Below are 18,572 nucleotides of genomic sequence, written 5' to 3'. Positions count from 1 at the left end.
TTTTGTTGTACATACTGCATCTTTGCCAGGGACACTTTATGATTATGCTTGGCCAAATGGGACAACACCAAGACAGTTGCTTCTCAGCACCCTTCCTGTGACTCTGCACTGATCAATATATCATCCACATACTGAATTAAGGATGTCCCCGTTGGTAGCATGAGTTCATCTAACTGGGCTTTTAATACCTGGCTAAAGTTAGCTGGGCTTTCCGTGTAACCCTGCGGGGCTCTTGTAAAGCGGTATTGCCTTTTTCTCAAAGTAAAACTGAACAGATATCTTAACTCTGGGGCAATGGGCAACTAAAAAATGTGTTTTTCAAATCAATTACACTGAACCATTCAGCCGTACTTGGTATTAGGGTCAAAATACTGGCAATACTAGGCACCACTGGGAATCGTGGCTCCACGATTTTGTTAATCTCTCTTAAATCAATAATAAACCAATAAGGCAGTGTCTCATCCCCTTTCTTGTGAACAGGAAGAACTGGAGAGTTGCAAGGACTATCATTACACTCTTCCACCACTCCCAGGGTCATCATATCACTCATAATCTTTACCAAGGCTTCTTCTCCCTCCACAGATACCTTATATTGTTTTACTCTGGGGAGTCTAGCACCCTCTTTGAGTTTTATCACAATCACCAATAGTGTTCCTACGTCATTACCATGTGCTGCCCATAGATGCTCTGGAATTTCCTGCTATTCCACTGGTAGAGGCTGACTGAGTGCCATTAAAATGTGGTTAGCTGGGTCATTTATGGTCATATGCAACCCGCTTGGAGAACAATAGATGGTTGCGTACAATGCTTTTAATGCATCAATTCCCAATATATTTTCTGGACATTTATCTGTCAGCAACCACCCATTGCTCCATTTCACTCCTTCCACCTCTGCCTCTATTTCCTTACTTACTGGGGTCACTATAGGTTCCCCGCCAAATCCAATGGATGTTTTACTTGTTCCCGATAGTGGCGCTGAGGGGACGGTTTTAATATCTACCGAGTTGTTTGCAGCACCAGTATCCACCAGACATTTCACTACAGGATGCTGTCCCAGTCGCACAGATACATATGGACCCCTCTGATCGACTGGCACAAACACTGCTCCCCAGCTCCACCTCGGCCCCTTCACAACAGCCCACTAGATGGGTCTTGAAACTTCTCTGGTCTTTCCCCAAATAGCATGCAGTCCTCACCTTCACACTGTTCAAACTGTGAAACTGTGAAACTGTGCCATTTGCCTAAGACACTGATCAAACACGTTTGGCCCTGGTGGGGAGAAGTGGGAAGAAGTTTGCTCTTGGTCCTAGTGTCATCCCTTGCTGTTGCATGGTCTGCTCTGGTCGTCCTCGTGGGACGCCTCTCCCTCGTCCTACACTTTCCGGACACAGTTTTTTCCAGTGACTTGGTTTTTTACAGAAGGCGCAAACATTTTGGGCCAGTTTATCCGGCCGTGAATATGTACTTAACTGCCTGCTCTGCGCCCATACCTCGAGCATTCCATTGTCGATTTCCATTCTGCTGGTTACCCCTAAACCCTTGTGAGCCCTGCTGTAACTGCTGCATTAATACCCTATTTTTAAGTTCCTTTTCTGTCCGCGTCTGGGTTTTTACTTGTTCACTACGCTCGTAATATCGCACCATTTCTAGTATATCTTTGGGTGACCTCAACTGCCAGGTAGACTCAGCGCTCCTCAAACCTTTCTGAAACGGGGCGTGTAATCCTTCCACGAAACTCCCAGCAAAATATCTCTGGCCTGTTTCAGTCGCTAAGTCCAATCCGCTGTGAGCTTTGAATGCTGCCTCAAATCTCAGGAAATAAGATGCAACATCCTCAGCGGGTCCTTGCGTCACTGCGTCTAATTTCTCCACGTTCACATCTTGGGGCTTTAATATCTCCTCAAGAGCGATTAATGCCCGTAACCCGTGCCCTTTTACATTGAGAGATAGGGGTTCTTGGGGTTTCCTGCCATTGTCGTCGTCTTACTTGGTTTTCCATATTATTCCTAAATCATTTCTCTGCCTAAAGGGTACCCATATTTCTTCAGGGACCAACGCCATCATGATATTATCCAAATCTTCTACTGTATACTGGCCTGGCCTAAATAGTTTCCTCATCTCCTTGTAAAACCCAGCAGGGTCGATTTGTGCGTCAGGTATACTTTTAGTTATTTGCATAAGTTCCATATGGGTTAAGGGAACATATACATAGGTCTTTACTGGCTCATTATTGGGGTTATTACCTGGAGTGGGCTGACATTCTCGTATTGGGAAACTTTCTCGTGCCTATTTCCTTCTTCCTGTATAGCTCTAGATTCCATTTCTACAAAGGCTTTCAAGACCTTGTTGAACTGCCCCTTTATTTTGCTTTGCTGGGGCTTAGCATTCAGATCCACATCCAAACTTACCTCAGCTCCTAAGAAAGTTTCCGTTCCTGTCAAATCATATTTTTCCTCTTGACCTTCCTGTTCAATCAAGGCTTGAGTGTCGTTAAACAGATGCTGGAGGCATGCCAATTGTTCTGCTCAGTTATGGGTCAATATTTCTTCCCCTGCTTTGGTGACGGATTCATTAATTGCGCATTTCTCTATTCTGTCTGCCAAATCCCTGCCTATTGGCCGGGCTTCTTCTAACCTCTTCTTCCTGTCAGCCCGTTTCTCTATGTTTTCTTTCATTCTTTGATCCTGCCTTTGTTGCCCTAGGTATATTTCTGTCATGATAACTTCCATGTACTCCCACAACTGTTTATTAGTATGGGCTACGTCTATTCCCTTTGTAGCATCACGGTAACTCCTGGGGAGATCACCACTTACCCCACATTGTCTCCTGTTATAATCGTAATCTTCAACTAGAGTTTTAGCTACTTGTTTAAATTCCACAGGCCTTAGTCTTCCCAGCATGATCTTAACCTCCTCTCCTATCCTTTCCTTATATATATCGTTTGCTAAGGTATGCAGCTCCTTTCGCGGTTCCTCACCTTTCTGGGTGGTCCTTGTTAAACCTACATCAGTGAGATCCGCACCATACTTCATGGGGTACTCACCCTCTTCCACGGCTCTAGTTATTATAGCCGGGGCAGAGGCCCCCGGGAATAATAAGTCATTTGTAATTATTTTGGCTTCCCGTGCTATGTCCTCATAGCGTGGCGCTGGCACGGATGGGTACATACCTCCACTTTCCTTTATCAACATATGTCTATCCATTTGCTCACACTTCTCCTGTATTTCCTTATTGTCTAACTCCCTCGTCTTCTGATTTGCAGACCGCTTCTGCTGCTTTCTCTCATTTTTATTCTGTGCATTTTTCCTCCTAATCGCCTCTACCCGCCACAATATTATAGCCTCAAACTGAACTGGACGGACTCTTTGTTTTGCCAGTTCTATTTCTACGGTCGCGGTAGCGTCCAAGTCAAATGTTCCATGTTCCATCCACTTGGGTTCAAGCAACCGTTTTGTGTATTGTACCCATTGTTTTAGGAACAAATTCGAATTCAACCCATATTTGATCAGTATTTCAAACGCCCGAGTTCCCTCGAGAGGGGCATAGTGTGGCTTCGCCATTCCCTTCCCGCGGGACGGGTATAGCGAAAGTCACAAAGGTTTATTTGTCAATCTTCCACGGAAGGGCATGACTTCAGCGTCCTTCAGAGAATGGGGAAGTGAGCTGATAAGCATAAGGTTTGCATGGTTTATATACATTGTCAAATATCATTGGTTCCAATCTCTAGCACGTGCACAGAAAAGGAGTTTACATAAGCATTGCAGTTAGTCACGTAATCTTCCTTCCCCCATCCATCCTTCGTGCAGAAGAGTTCCTCGTAAACACACTCCTGGGGTGAGCTGATAAGCCAAAAACTGCACAGTCATTACGCCCTTCTCTACATCTCAGGGGCCCTCTTCGGGGAATTCACTTGTGCTGTTCATGACTATTGTGTATCTGTCGTGCCAGACCCTCTGCCCTTCCCTTCTTCTTGGAATTTGACATCTGATTAATAAGAAAACAAATTTTGCAACACTGCCTAGTCACACGTAATCACCCTTTTCTACTCTGGGGCTCTACAGGATTCGTCTTGCTAAAATATGTGCATGGCCTTACTAATTTTGTATCCACACTTATATCTGCTGATCATATTCCAGCACTTACCCCCCCATGCCCTCCTCCCATCTTCTCTCTTTGCACTTGCACGTTCTGAACACTCACCGAATACTCAAAAGCTCTAGTAGGTTTGTCTCTATCCTCTAGTGTTTGTATTGTTTAATTCCCATGTTCCATCCTTGTTGCCCTGTGGGCGCTTTGAAACACAATTTACTTGTTGTATAAGCGCTTAACAAATGCACAATAAATAAATAAATATCACGAGGGAGGTCATTCCACAATTAAACGGCCAGGAGGGGAAAATAATAAAAACATGAAGGGGCACTCAGGGGTTTGAGAGAAGTAAGTACATGGAGATGTTGAGAGTGGAGAGTTTGAGCAGTAATGCAGGGAGAGATGATTAAGAAAAGGTAGAGAGGGACTAGACCATGGTAACATTTAAAGACAATATAGAGGAAGAGAAACTGAAGATGGAGGTCAAAAGGAAGAAGAAAGATAGAGAGAAGGCACAGCCGAAAAGTAAATGGACAGCACAATTGAAGGTAGTAGGAAGAGGAGTAAGATGAGATGCCTGGTGGCCGATCAGCAGAACAGAACAATAGCCAAGTCGGGAGAAGACAGACGAGAAGATGAGATGTTTTATGGCGTGAAAAGAAAAAAGAGGCCAGGTCTTTCGCAAGTTGAAAGGGAGAAAACAACCAGCCTTAGAAATAGAAGATATGTGATTGGAGAAAGTAAGCCCGGAATTGACCATCACACCCAGGTTATGAGCAGTGGGGGAAAAAGAGATAAGGGAGGGAGAGAAGGAGAAGAAGAAAACAGGAGTGAGGGTTGGGGGGAGGAGCATAGGGAGGGTACAGAATCTCAGTTTTGGTGGGGTTCAGGGAGAGGAAATGAGACGACATCTATGATTGAATGACAGAAAGGCAGGAATAAACCCGGGGGTGAAAAGAGTCTGAGAAAGAAGAGAAGGGGAAAACGATCTTTGAATCGTCAGTATAGAAGTGCAGAGAATTAAAAAGAATCAAAGAGGGATGCCAGAGGGGTAATGTAGAGAACAGGAGAAGGCCGAGAAAAGAACTTTGAGGAATGCCATAGAATAACAGAAGAGGAGAGGAAGTGCTACCTGACCAGGAGGAGAGATAGGAATGGAACCAGTTGAGGGCAGAACCAGAAGAACCGAGAGAAGAGCGGGTGGGCCACCGTGTACAGGAAGAATCAGAATAGAGGAACGTTTGGGGTGCCACTTGTTTTGCATACATCCCTAAAAGTGCCTAGTTGAGGAGAATATCACATCCACACACGTGCTAGAAAGCAGCTCATAACACGGCCTTGTTTTACTGCTTACCAGCTCGTCCCATGTACAAATGAAATGAGTAGGTCACAAAAAACTCCAAGTGAAAAGAGGAGGCATTCTTTAACTGCAAAAAGAACATTTCTAGAGCTGTGGAAACGGTTATTAACAAGTAGCAGATCTATTAACAGTATGATATGATATGATATGATATGGCATTTATAACGCGCCTATACACAAATGTTTCAAGGTGCGAAATATTAAAAATAGTAAATATTAAAAATAGCTAAGCACAGTGCTCATTAGTTTCTGCGCTCTTTGGTCTCTGCTTGCAGCTGGTCTTTAACAGGTAAACCGCAAAAACAGCCCATTAGTCAGCCCTGTGTGAAATCTATGGCTCGGTAGTCACACTGTGTTTTCCGCCTAGACTTGGCTTTTGAAAACTGGGCCTGGGCCTCAGATACACATATGCATGTCACATTTTATGTTGTGCTTTAGGCCATGTTCCCTCAGCTTCTAAGCACATAATACACAGTGGTATTGCTGCCTAATGTGATAGCACTCATTGTATCGTTCTTGAAAGGATAATAGCCAGAGTATGGCCTCTCGGGTTTCATACCTCTGTTCTGCAGACTAAACACAGATGGCTGAGGCAAGGGCATAACACGCTGAGCTAGCATGCAGGGCACTGCCACATACGGTGGTGTATCCTTCAATCTGGTGGTGGACGAGCTCACTGTTAGGCATTCTGGGGGTCGAGTTGGCCTGCACGAGAGAAACACGCTGGCCCATTATCATTGGCAAGAATAGAAATGTACATGCGCAAAGCCATGCAGAAGCCTGCCTTCATGACTGCCCTGCTTGCATAACACTCGGTGCTGAGTGCAGACAGTCAGTGCGTGGCAGGGGTAGAGCTCCTGGTCTGCACCCCTGTCGATCCAGAGGGCTGGGGAATACACCATGTACCATCCATGTTCCTCAGGCAACAGCAACAGCTGAATGGTTGTATGGTCACTCTCTAGCTGGTGCCAGTTCTGTCATGTTCCCGTGGCACACAGGGGTGCACCAAATGCCACTCTTACTGAAGTCCACTGGTGAGGTCCTGCAGTGGTACTGTATTCCTATGATGTCCACATGGATCTGGCAGGATATGGCCATGCTGACCGCAGACACTTCACAAGACAGAACTAGCCTGGATGAAGTCTGGCTGGCAAGACTCTTCTGTCTGAAAGTCTGGGGGGGTCCACATCACAGCCATTCTGTGAAGTTTCAATGCCCCCCCTCCCCATCCCACCTTATAGGTGGCCGCCAGCATGTGTCGGTGGATACAGGCGTGGAATTAGGGCTGGTGACCTTTACACATACTGCAATTCCTCATCGCTGTAAAGGTTGTGGTCCAGTTACTTGTTGCTCCACTGTGTTATGTGAATTGTGTATAACTCCTAACTGCCATGGCCTCGACGCTCATTGGGTGGTCTGGTACATTGCATTACGGGAGAACGGCATTGAAAGATACGTTTGCTATTCCATGCAAAGGCCCATTTTTGGCAGAGATGGCAAGCACTTTAACATTATGTTTGGCAGATTGGTTGGGTGTAGGGGCTTTATGATTTGCTAGCTCAGTAAATATGTGATGATTGTCAGGGACTGAATTTGACACGGGGCTCCTCCATCTAATATGGGGATGCTGCGTTAAGATGTGAGGCCAGCAACGTGTATCAACATGACTAACAATACAGCAACTGATTGCAGTACAGGGCTCCGCAAATATATACATGCACACCTGATGTATACATGGCAAGTATTAAATACAAACTGAAAGCATGCCTGGTCGACATTACTTGTTGATCGTGTGTTGCCTTGGTGTGAACATAGATAATGAGTAGAACATTGCTCACCAGGAAAAGGATACTCCATTCTACTGTCCATTTACCTTCGCATGCAAATGACACATTTGGCAGATATGAGAATAATTATCTCATTTTTGTAACTTGCATACAATGGCTATACACCACCTTTGCAGATCTCTCTCTCTCTCCCCCATCACCCTCTCCTCTCCCCCTTCCCCTTCTCCCCCTCTTACTCCCCCCCCTTAATTGTATGTACAAGGAAGATCTGGGAACTAGCAGATCAGGGAGAGGATAGTCTGGAGACCACACTCATTACTTGAGCGAGGTGGCAAAGGCTGTGGGAGGCATGGACCTATCCAAAGGGCTGCCAGAGATACACACTTCGTAGGTGCTCATTTCATCTTAATTGGCATGTGGTTGGCAGACTGAGAGCCATCTCAAACCTCACTCTAACTGCCTCAGGTGCTGTGTTCAGTGGGCCTGCTGGGACCTTTGCCAGTTCCACGTGCTGAGGGGAAAGAGAAACAAGTGAGGGGAGGAGTCAGAAAGCATGGACAGAAAAAGGGGATGGAGGAACATACTGTTATATCATTTGTGGTAGGTTAAAGATGTTTTACCACTGTAGTGTTTGCTAAGACTTGTCGGGGTATCCACACCCTATAGTAGGAGATTGTAATAGTTTGTATGCCTTCATTGTCAGAGAAAGACAAATTAAACATTTGGCAGATCAGGAAAAAGTCCAACACATACTGCTCCTAAGAACAAGCTTCAAATCCATGAGGGCAGTTTCTAGGTCTTTAAATAAGTACTAAAATGTGTCAGTGAGCGGTTGCATGATGGGCCTGGGTTGAGAACACTCACAGGACACACAAGAAGAGATAGCAGACACTGATCTGCATAAACCATCCACCTTCGCTCCAACAGATAATCAAGTGCCACCAGAACTCTTGACATTTGAGAAATGTGTCCTAAACGACTTAGAAAAACTGAAAACCAGAAAGACGAAATTAAAATATAACCTTACCTGGAAGGAGAAGCAAGCCCTGTCGCAACTTCAGAACAACAAGGGTATAGTGATAAAGCCGGTGGACAAGGGAGGCACAGTAGTCATTATGTGCATACCTCAATACAAAACTATGGTACTCTCACTATTGGACGATAGGGAATGCTATTCCATTCTTCGCACTAATCCCACAAAAAACCTGGAACAAGAGATCATGGAAAGTGTGGACTTTGCAATACAACGAGAGTGGATTACCCAAAAAGAAGCAGAATTCCTAACGAGGAAAGGGAGAGATCTCCCTGCTTCTATGCGTTACTCAAAATCCATAAAGACCCTGTAAATCCACCAGGTCGACCAATAGTGTCAGGGTGTGGCTCCATTTTGCAGCCCCTGTGTACATTTGTAGATACCTTTCTACAACCCGAGTATGCAAACCACCACATACTTACGTGATACAAGGCATACCATCACTATTCTGGAGGGGAAGGCTTTTGACCCACAAACACAAATCCTAGTGACTATGGTCATTAAATCGCTTTACTCCAACATTTCGCAAGATGCGGCTATAGAATGCGTACGCGAATGGCTTACGAAGAACCCTTTACAACAAAGGGTACCCACCAACTTTATTCTGGAATGAATGTCCATAGCCCTAAGAAAAACTTTTTTACATTTGGCCACATTTACCTGCAAACTAAGGGGACTGCGATGGGGGCTGCCTTTGCCCCTAGCATGGCTATATTATATATGGCCAACTTTGAAGAACAATACGTGTTCTCTCACCTAAATCAGTGGTACGACCAGGTCAGTTCCTGGTACAGGTATATTGACAATGTCATTTTCATATGGATGGGAGAACTGACCCACCTGCTACAATTCTCGGAGTGGTTGAATACATGCAATCCGGACATTCAGTTCACTATAGAACACAACATCAATAAAGTTCCATTCTTGGATCTGATTATTAGACACAAAGATGGAGTCCTGGAATGTGAGCTGCACCACAAACCCACAGATCGCAATACTTTACTATATTATACTAGTAATCATCCAAATCATACAAAGGCGAATTTACCATATGGTCAATTCCTATGGGTACGGAGGAATTGTACTTCCAAAGAAGATTTAAAAAAACATTCCATGGACCTCTCCACCAGACTAAGGACTAGGGGATACCCCAAACCACTACTAGACCGAGCTGCAAAAAGAGCCCTTAATACAAATAGGGATATTTTGATACAACCCCTAGACATAATGAACACTGAATGATTCAACTTGCACTACCTGCAAACAGAATGAAAGTATGCTCCTCCAGTTTTGCAGGACCCACAACATGGAACAAGGAAGGCTAGTGTTGTCGGGATCCATCACAAAACATACAGCCAGTAATCGCATAACGGACTGACTACGCCAATCTGCAGCATTCCTCCTACCCACTTGACAGTGAGATGACACAGAATATAAGTTTGCAATGATTCAGCTTGCATTGCCAGTAACATAACAGAACTACGCTCCTCCAGGGTTGCAGGACTCCAAACATGGAAAAGGGACGGCCAGTAACTGCACAACGGACTGACTACGTCAATCCGTAACGTTCCTTTGACACAATAGGCATGAGATATGGGACACACGGTCTCCATAACTACACTCTTGCTTCCCGGAAGCAGAACGTAAGCCAGAACGGCCATGGTCGGAGGACGTGGAACTCAGACACGTGAACCTGGTATGCAAGACAGCCCACGGCTGCAATAAGGTGAGTCGGTGATGGAGAAATGTTGGGAACCAGCTAGCCCACACACAGGGACCACACTGACTCTATATATTAAGGTACGGGTGCAAACCACACATGTCTTAGGGCTCCTAAGCAATTGCAACGTACTCAATCACAATATGGGGAGACATAGGGTAATAGAGAGCGTGGGATATAGACAGCATGTATAAATGTATACACAACATGCAGTATCTGGTGAGAAGCATGGTCCTGCCCTTCCCTGGCCCCCATAGATTCCCTGCATGCAGTCACACACCAATTTGGTCTTGGCTAGGTAAATTCTACACTTCAGACAACTTGAGAAATATAAATCCACTGAGAGTTGCCCTTATATATGCAGATATGGACACACGCTAAGGAGACCGACGAACAGAGGAGGTCTTCCACTTTGGGCACACCCAGTGTGACAGCAAAGGGCTATCTGCCAATCTGGGATGTTTGAAGCCAAGGTGAATATAAATCTTTTAAAATGTAACATAATTTAAATTGCGCCGCACGGAACATTACTTCTTTAAGTCATACACACATATGTCAGGAACTTAGAAAATGAATGACACTCTACTTCTTTCTTCTCTGTCCACTCTTATACAGAATCATACAAACAGAACTGCTGGCACCCCACCTGCAGACCTGATCAGCACATTACGCTGCACAAATCCTGGCCTTATCTTGCAAAGACCACAGAGCACTTCATTTTTGTCTTCCCATTCCGGAATGGCTCTCGGACCTTGGGATCCAGTTTCTGACGCATGTGAAATATAGCCGGTAACTTGAGTCCTAATAATTAGTTACGTATATGCTGAGTTCCTACCAGCTTTCTAGTTTGAGAACTACTCACACTACTTTTTCTCTACATTCACAACAGGACGCCCTGAAGAAGGTGGTTGTAAATTCTTACATAACCCGCCGAAACGTGAGCACACTAAGGGAACTGCTGAGGACAAATCTGAATCAGACACCAGTTCCCCCACAGTGTGAGACGTTGACTTTTACAAGTAGGCAATACAAAGATATCTTGTAAGTCCAAGACCCAGACTCCACATATCATATGGACTAGGAGGATAGTGTAGACACCCCTGGCAAAAACACAAAGGATTTATGACTTTGGGTACGTGCGCATTTTAGAAACATATGTTAGCATGCAAAATGGTTTCTGCTCTTGCTTTCTGAAATAATAAGTTGCACAATGAGTTATAGCTGTTATGATTTAGGAGTTTTTTGATCTGAATATCATAAGATGAATGTGATTTTTCGTTTACACTTCATGTATATGTTATTGTGAATAATTGTAGTTGTACTGTATGTTTTTTTGATTGATTTTACAAAATAATTTATATTTTCTTTAATTGTCTCATACACACAAAATATTATAAAAATATATTTGTATGTCTGTCTCAAGCTTGTCTTTTCTTTTATATGATTTAGGCAATATGTGCATAAGAAGTGTAGGAATTTCTCTTATAGTTCCCTTGTCCTTAAATTGCCTGACGTTAGAAGCAAGGACAAGGAAGGAACAAGTCTGTGCACTCACTGAGTAGTGGAGTGGCAGAACTGAGTGATTTACTTTTGAAGTGCACAAACACGGATAGGGGACACTTTTTGGTTTGATACACTGCGTTGTAATCAAGCATATCTTTAAACCCAGGGGTGTCTGTTAGGTGTCACTGTGACCAGTCCGACCCAGACAAGGAAACATCAGGGATGGTCCAGGCAACCGTCAGAAGTAACAGAGCCCAGAGTGCAACTGATTGCAAGGTTAATGTGGTGGACAGAAGAGGGGAAGCGGAACAGGGAGTGTGGGCTATCCCTCTGAATGCCATACCTGCACGGCCAAGTGCTGTGTTCTTGGTGTGACTGGGATAAAATGGTGAAGTTAACTGTGAAATAAAGGTTGAGATAAGAGAGGTCAAAAACCAGCAAATGTTTCAGAATTATATGTGCATAGTTTTGCATCAAGTTCCAAAAGCTTGTTAATGGCAATTTTTGATTGCCTCGTAATTTTCAAATAATACTAATATGGCTTAAGATCATGATGATTTCTAGGGAGATTGTATTGTGCTCAGCTTGACTTGACCCATGCACAAACGTGTTACACACTAAGATTTGGATGATCAGTCAGCATTCTTGACCTCCCCTCTCTCCCATGTCACACAGACCCCATTGTTTCAAAGAAGAAGCTGACTTGAAGATAGATTGTGAAGTCCAAAAGAAAAACCTGAAAAGGCACTCCAAGTCCTTCTAACAACAAAGCTTTGCACGGCATCTAGTGGAACCTAACTTCTTACTCTCCAATGTGAGGCCAACTCCTCTACCTCAGCAGGACCAGCTGGATGGACGTCTCACACTTTGGGCACTCACACCTTGAGCACTCACACCATAGACACTCACACCTTGGACACTCACACTTTGGACACTCACCTTGGACACTCACCTACCTCACCAGCTCTGATTGCAGAAACGCCCATGCTGCTAGGCTCCATGACGCATACAGCCAGTAACTGCACAACGGACTGACTAGGTCAATCTGAAACGTTGCTCTGACACAATAGGCATGAGATATGGGACACACGGTCTCCATAACTACACTCTTGCTTCCCGGAAGCAGAACGTAAGCCAGAACGCCCATGGTTGGAGGACGTGGAACTCAGACACGTGAACCTGATATGCAAGACAGCCCACGGCTGCAATAAGGTGAGTCGTGATGGAGAAATGATGGGAACCAGCTAGCCCACACACAGGGACCACACCGACTCTATATATTAGGGTACGCGTGCAAACCACACATGGCTTAGGGCTCCTAAGCAATTGCAACATACTCAATCACACTATGGGGAGACATAGGGTAATAGAGAGCGTGGGATATAGACAGCATGTATAAACGTATACACGACATGCAGTATCTGGTGAGAAGCATGGTCCTGCACTTCCCTGGCCCCCATAGATTCCCTGCATGCAGTCACACACCAATTTGGTCTTGGCTAGGTAAATTCTACACTTCAGACAACTTGAGAAATATAAATCCACTGAGAGTTGCCCTTATATATGCAGATATGGACACACGCTAAGGAGACCGACGAACAGAGGAGGTCTTACACTTTGGGCACACCCAGTGTGACAGCAAAGGGCTATCTGCCAATCTGGGATGTTTGAAGCCAAGGTGAATATAAATATTTTAAAATGTAACATAATTTAAATTGCGCCGCACGGAACATTACTTCTTTAAGTCATGCACACATATGTCAGGAACTTAGAAAATGAATGACACTCTACTTCTTTCTTCTCTGTCCACTCTTATACAGAATCATACAAACAGAACTGCCGGCACCCCACCTGCAGACCTGATCAGCACATTACGCTGCACAAATCCTGGCCTTATCTTGCAAAGACCACAGAGCACTTCATTTTTGTCTTCCCATTCCGGAATGGCCCTCGGACCTTGGGATCCAGTTTCCGACGCATGTGAAATATAGCCTGTAACTTGAGTCCTAATAATTAGTTACGTATATGCTGAGTTCCTACCAGCTTTCTAGTTTCAGAACTACTCACACTACTTTTTCTCTACATTCACAACAGGACGCCCTGAAGAAGGTTGTTGTAAATTCTAACATAACCCGCCGAAACGTGAGCACACTAAGGGAACTGCTGAGGACAAATCTGAATCAGACACCAGTTCCCCCACAGTGTGAGACTTTGACTTTTACACGTAGGCAAAACAAAGGTATCTTGTAAATCCAAGACCCAGACTCCACATATCATATGGACTAGGAGGATAGTGTAGACACCCCTGGCAAAAACACAAAGGACTTGTGACTTTGGGTACGTGCGCATTTTAGAAACATATGTTAGCATGCAAAATGGTTTCTGCTCTTGCTTTCTGAAATAATAAGTTGCACAATGAGTTATAGCTGTTATGATTTAGGAGTTTTTTGATCTGATTATCATAAGATGAATGTGATTTTTCGTTTACACTTCATGTATATGTTATTGTGAATAATTGTAGTTGTACTGTATGTTTTTTTTGATTGATTTTACAAAATAATTTCTATTTTCTTTAATTGCCTCATACACACAAAATATTATAAAAATATATGTGTATGTCTGTCTCAAGCTTGTCTTTTCCGTTATATGATTTAGGCAATATATGCATAAGAAGTGTGGGAATTTCTCTTATAGTTCCCTTGTCCTTAAATTGCCTGACGTTAGAAGCAAGGACAAGGAAGGAACAAGTCTGTGCACTCACTGATTAGTGGAGTGGCAGAACTGAGTGATTTACTTTTGAAGTGCACAAACACAGATAGGGGACACTTTTTGGTTTGATACACTGGGTTGTAATCAAGCATATCTTTAAACCCAGGGGTGTCTGTTAGGTGTCACTGTGACCAGTCCGACCCAGACAAGGAAACATCAGGGATGGTCCAGGCAACCGTCAGAAGTAACAGAGCCCAGAGTGCAACTGATTGCAAGGTTAATGTGGTGGACAGAAGAGGGGAAGCGGAACAGGGAGTGTGGGCTATCCCTCTGAATGCCATACCTGCACGGCCACGTGCTGTGGTCCTGGTGTGACTGGTATAAAATGGTGAAGTTAACTGTGAAATAAAGGTTGAGATAAGAGAGGTCAAAAACCAGCAAATGTTTCAGAATTATATGTGCGTAGTTTTGCATCAAGTTCCAAAAGCTTGTTAATGGCAATTTTTGATTGTCTCGTAATTTTCAAATAATACTAATATGGCTTAAGATCATAATGATTTCTAGGGAGATTGTATTGTGCTCAGCTTGACTTGACCCATGCACAAACGTGTTACACACTAAGATTTGGATGATCAGTCAGCATTTTTGACCTCCCCTCACTCCCATGTCACACAGACCCCATTGTTTCAAAGAAGAAGCTGACTTGAAGATGGATTGTGAAGTCCAAAGGATAAACCTGAAAAGGCACTCCAAGTCCTTCTAACAACAAAGCTTTGCACGGCATCTAGTGGAACCTAACTTCCTACTCTCCAATGTGTGGCCAACTCCTCTACCTCAGCAGGACCAGCTGGATGGACGTCTCACACCTTGGACACTCACACCTTGGACACTCACACTTTGGACACTCACCTTGGACACTCACCTGCTAACCAGCTCTGATTGCAGAAACTGCTAGGCGAGAAGACCATCTATGCACAACGTTGCCCAGCAGCTGACAGCAACAGAGACATGCAAGCATGTAACCTAAGGCCTGTGTCAGTTCTATAGCACAGATAGGAATAGCTCAGCGCTGGTGCACCTTCAATTTAACTTAATGTACTGGCAAACTACCTACCTTCCCCACATCGATAGCCATTGGGAAAGTCATTCCCTCATTCCCATGTGTGTCATAAGGGTGTCATTTGGATTAAAGAATGCAACCTATCACATATCAAATGGCCTTGCTGTCTTCTGCCCTGTAACCTTCTGAGTGTTTGTGGTATATATCTGGAGGAGAGAAAGTCAAGCCCTCCAAGTCATGATCCAAGTTATCATTGACTAGGAGCCTCATAAAACCCAGAAAACAATGAGGTCCTTTTGGAGCCTTGCCAGGTCCCACCAAAACCATCTGGGGCACTATTTGACTAGACTGCTTCCATGACATTCTTGTCTTCCACCAACGAGCCAGAGGTGGAACCCTAGAATTTAAGGCTGGCAAGTAGCTGTTTGCAACTTGAAAACCTTCTTTTGCCAGTTTCAGAAAAAGATAAGATGGCATGTACTTGGCATGTACTTGGCAGTGTCATTTCTGGCTTCTGCAAGCCGCAGAGCCTGAGTACTTATGAGCAGTGCTGCGTTGTGTGTCACCTGTATTGCTGCTGAGGTTTTGGGAGGCTCCTTCTCAGTATTTTACTACTCCATAACCCTACTACCCGGAACTGCCATCTATGGGCTGTCCTCCTTAGTTCCTGTTCCGAACTGGCACAATGCATGAGTCTAAAAGAATTGATATTTTTGCACATAATTGTGCTATTAGCATAGGTTGTGAGTGTCTCCTTGGGGATATTTGAGCGCACTATGGGCCCATCACGCATCCAATCCCTTTGTCTTTCAATTTCTTTTACAAGTTAACTGCCAATCAGTCTAAAAATTATTTACATAGCATATAGAGACACCACCTTCCGCTAGTGCTGACATACGGCCCTCCAGCGGACCCACAAGCTCCCACACTATCACAGACATACGTCTTCCTGGCTACATCATCCCTCCTGATGTCTGTCAAAACCGTTAACCATTTTCCTGTCTGCTTTTCTTATCCCCACTCCTCTTCCCTCAGACTATGGTCGAGTCATCCCTGGCGTGGACACCATACGGCTACTTCCCAGACAAGCTAGCTGCTGTGGCCAATTCAGTGGCAATGTGGTGCATAACGAAAGCTTCATAGCATGACATAGCATAAGATACGACGATACAGATCTGCTAAACCACTGACACCCATGTCCAAATCAAAAGCTGTGTCAAGTGTAGGGCAATTCCAAAAAAAGAAGTCAATTGCCTGGACAAAAAACATGGTTTGCTTATGGGTGTTCTACAAAGGTGGCCGCTACAGAGCTTCCTGCCCCATTTGTGTTACATCCGTGTTTATTGTTCCTTAATTATGATATTTTACATATGGAAATGTCATATGTAAATACATTTCTTTTCACAACCACCATTTGTCCAACAACACCAAGATGTTGAGGGTAAATACTCATAAACATGTCAGGTTTCAGTGGAATGATGTTTTTAAAAATGAATTTGAGAACATCAAGCAGGGGATTGAGGGGACTAATACTAAGCGGAATTGGATGGGCGCCTGAAAGGATATCAGAATATTTAGACAATAACCTACGACCGAGAATCACAAAGCTGCAAGCATATCTAAAGGACACTACAATGCAATACTCAATTTGGAAAGAATAGAATGGAAATCTGAGTACCTAATAGCCACCTTGGATGTCCGAGCCATATATTCATCAATTAGACATGACTTGGAAATTAAGACATTGGAGTATGCATTTAAAGATGACTCAACTTCCCATTACCAATAAGTGGAGATGTTAAAGGAAATGCAACAAGCAACCCTTGATTACAATATATTTATCTTTAATGACATATTTTTCCAGCAAACGAAACGATTGCAATGGTCAACAAAATTGCGCTGCCTTTAGCCAATCTATTCATGGGCCTCTTTGAAGACTCTATTGTGTATATAGACGAAGCATTTTCTGAAAAAATGTGTTACTTGGACACGCTATGTAGATGATATCCTACTGGTATGGAAAGGAACAACACAAGAACTAGAAGAATTCAAAAAGAGAATTCATGAAAATGACTTTGGGATTCAACTTACAGGGAAGAACAGTAAGACAGACATAGATTTCTTGGACTTGACAATATATGTAGCAGTGAAACAATTGAAAACCTGCACATATAGGAAGGAAACCGAGGTTAACGCCACACTATATGTCACAAGCTGCCACTATGAACCAACGATAAGGAATATCCCAACAGTGGAGTGCATAAGAGCCAGACGTAATTGTCAGGACCAACGTGAGTTCGAAAAGGAGTGTGACCTGATTACAGAGCGGTTTCGAGATGGGGGATACCCACCAAAGAACATCAACAATGCACAAAAGAAGGCAAGGAATTTATCAAGAGATGAAACTTTGATCAGAAGAGAAAGGATGTGAACGTAGAGTATCATAAGATTATCTTTGTGACCAAATACTGTAGCAACCACTATCCGATGCATAATATTTTGAGAAAACACTGGCACTTTCTCAAATTGGAACAACACCTCAGGAACATGTAGAAGATAAGCCAAGAATTATCTACAAAAAAGCCAAAACATTGAAAAATAGTCTGAGCCCATCACTGCTACCAGATGTACCAGATACACAAGAAGGACATGGTTACAAACTAGCAAGAAAGGTTTCAGGAAATTTGGATCATGCACAATGTGCATATTTGCACATGATACCGCAGAGACCTTTATTGATAAAAAAGGAACAACAAACAAAATTGAGGACAGTATTAATTGTAGATCTAAGTTTGTTGTATACGCAATAATCTGTATATGTAACGGAGTGTATATAGGAAGTACAATAAGGTAGCTAAGGACTGGGATAAGGGCACTTTTGGCGACTATTGGGAGTCAAGAGCCTACATTTCCTTTGGCACAACACTAGCAAATCTATCACCAGTTGGAGAACAAGAGAAATATCAGATGTATTGGCCTGAAAAAGATTAAAATAGGTAAAAGGGGGAGGGGGCAATAAACAGATGATGCTTAGGCAAGATGAGTCAAAGTTCATCTGTAAACATCAGGCAACATAGATTGGTCTAAATAAATATAATGAGATGGCCTCATTTCTGTGAAGGAACAGTGTGTTACAAAGAAGGCTGATATAATGAAGCTAATTCTACTGTTCCAGTAAGTTATTGATGAGAGCTTATCCAATAACATAGTAAGTAGCCGTACTTGGGTATTTAATACACTGCTTTACAGATTTTGGAGAAATCAATACAATCACAAATGTTTGAGAATGGTTAGTAAGACGATACGAGGGT

This window comes from Ambystoma mexicanum, chromosome 3p, assembly GCF_040938575.1.
Source record: "Ambystoma mexicanum isolate Mex_15411 chromosome 3p, UKY_AmexF1_1, whole genome shotgun sequence".
NCBI classification, from domain to species: Eukaryota; Metazoa; Chordata; class Amphibia; order Caudata; family Ambystomatidae; genus Ambystoma; species Ambystoma mexicanum.
This window is presented reverse-complemented; position numbering follows the sequence as displayed.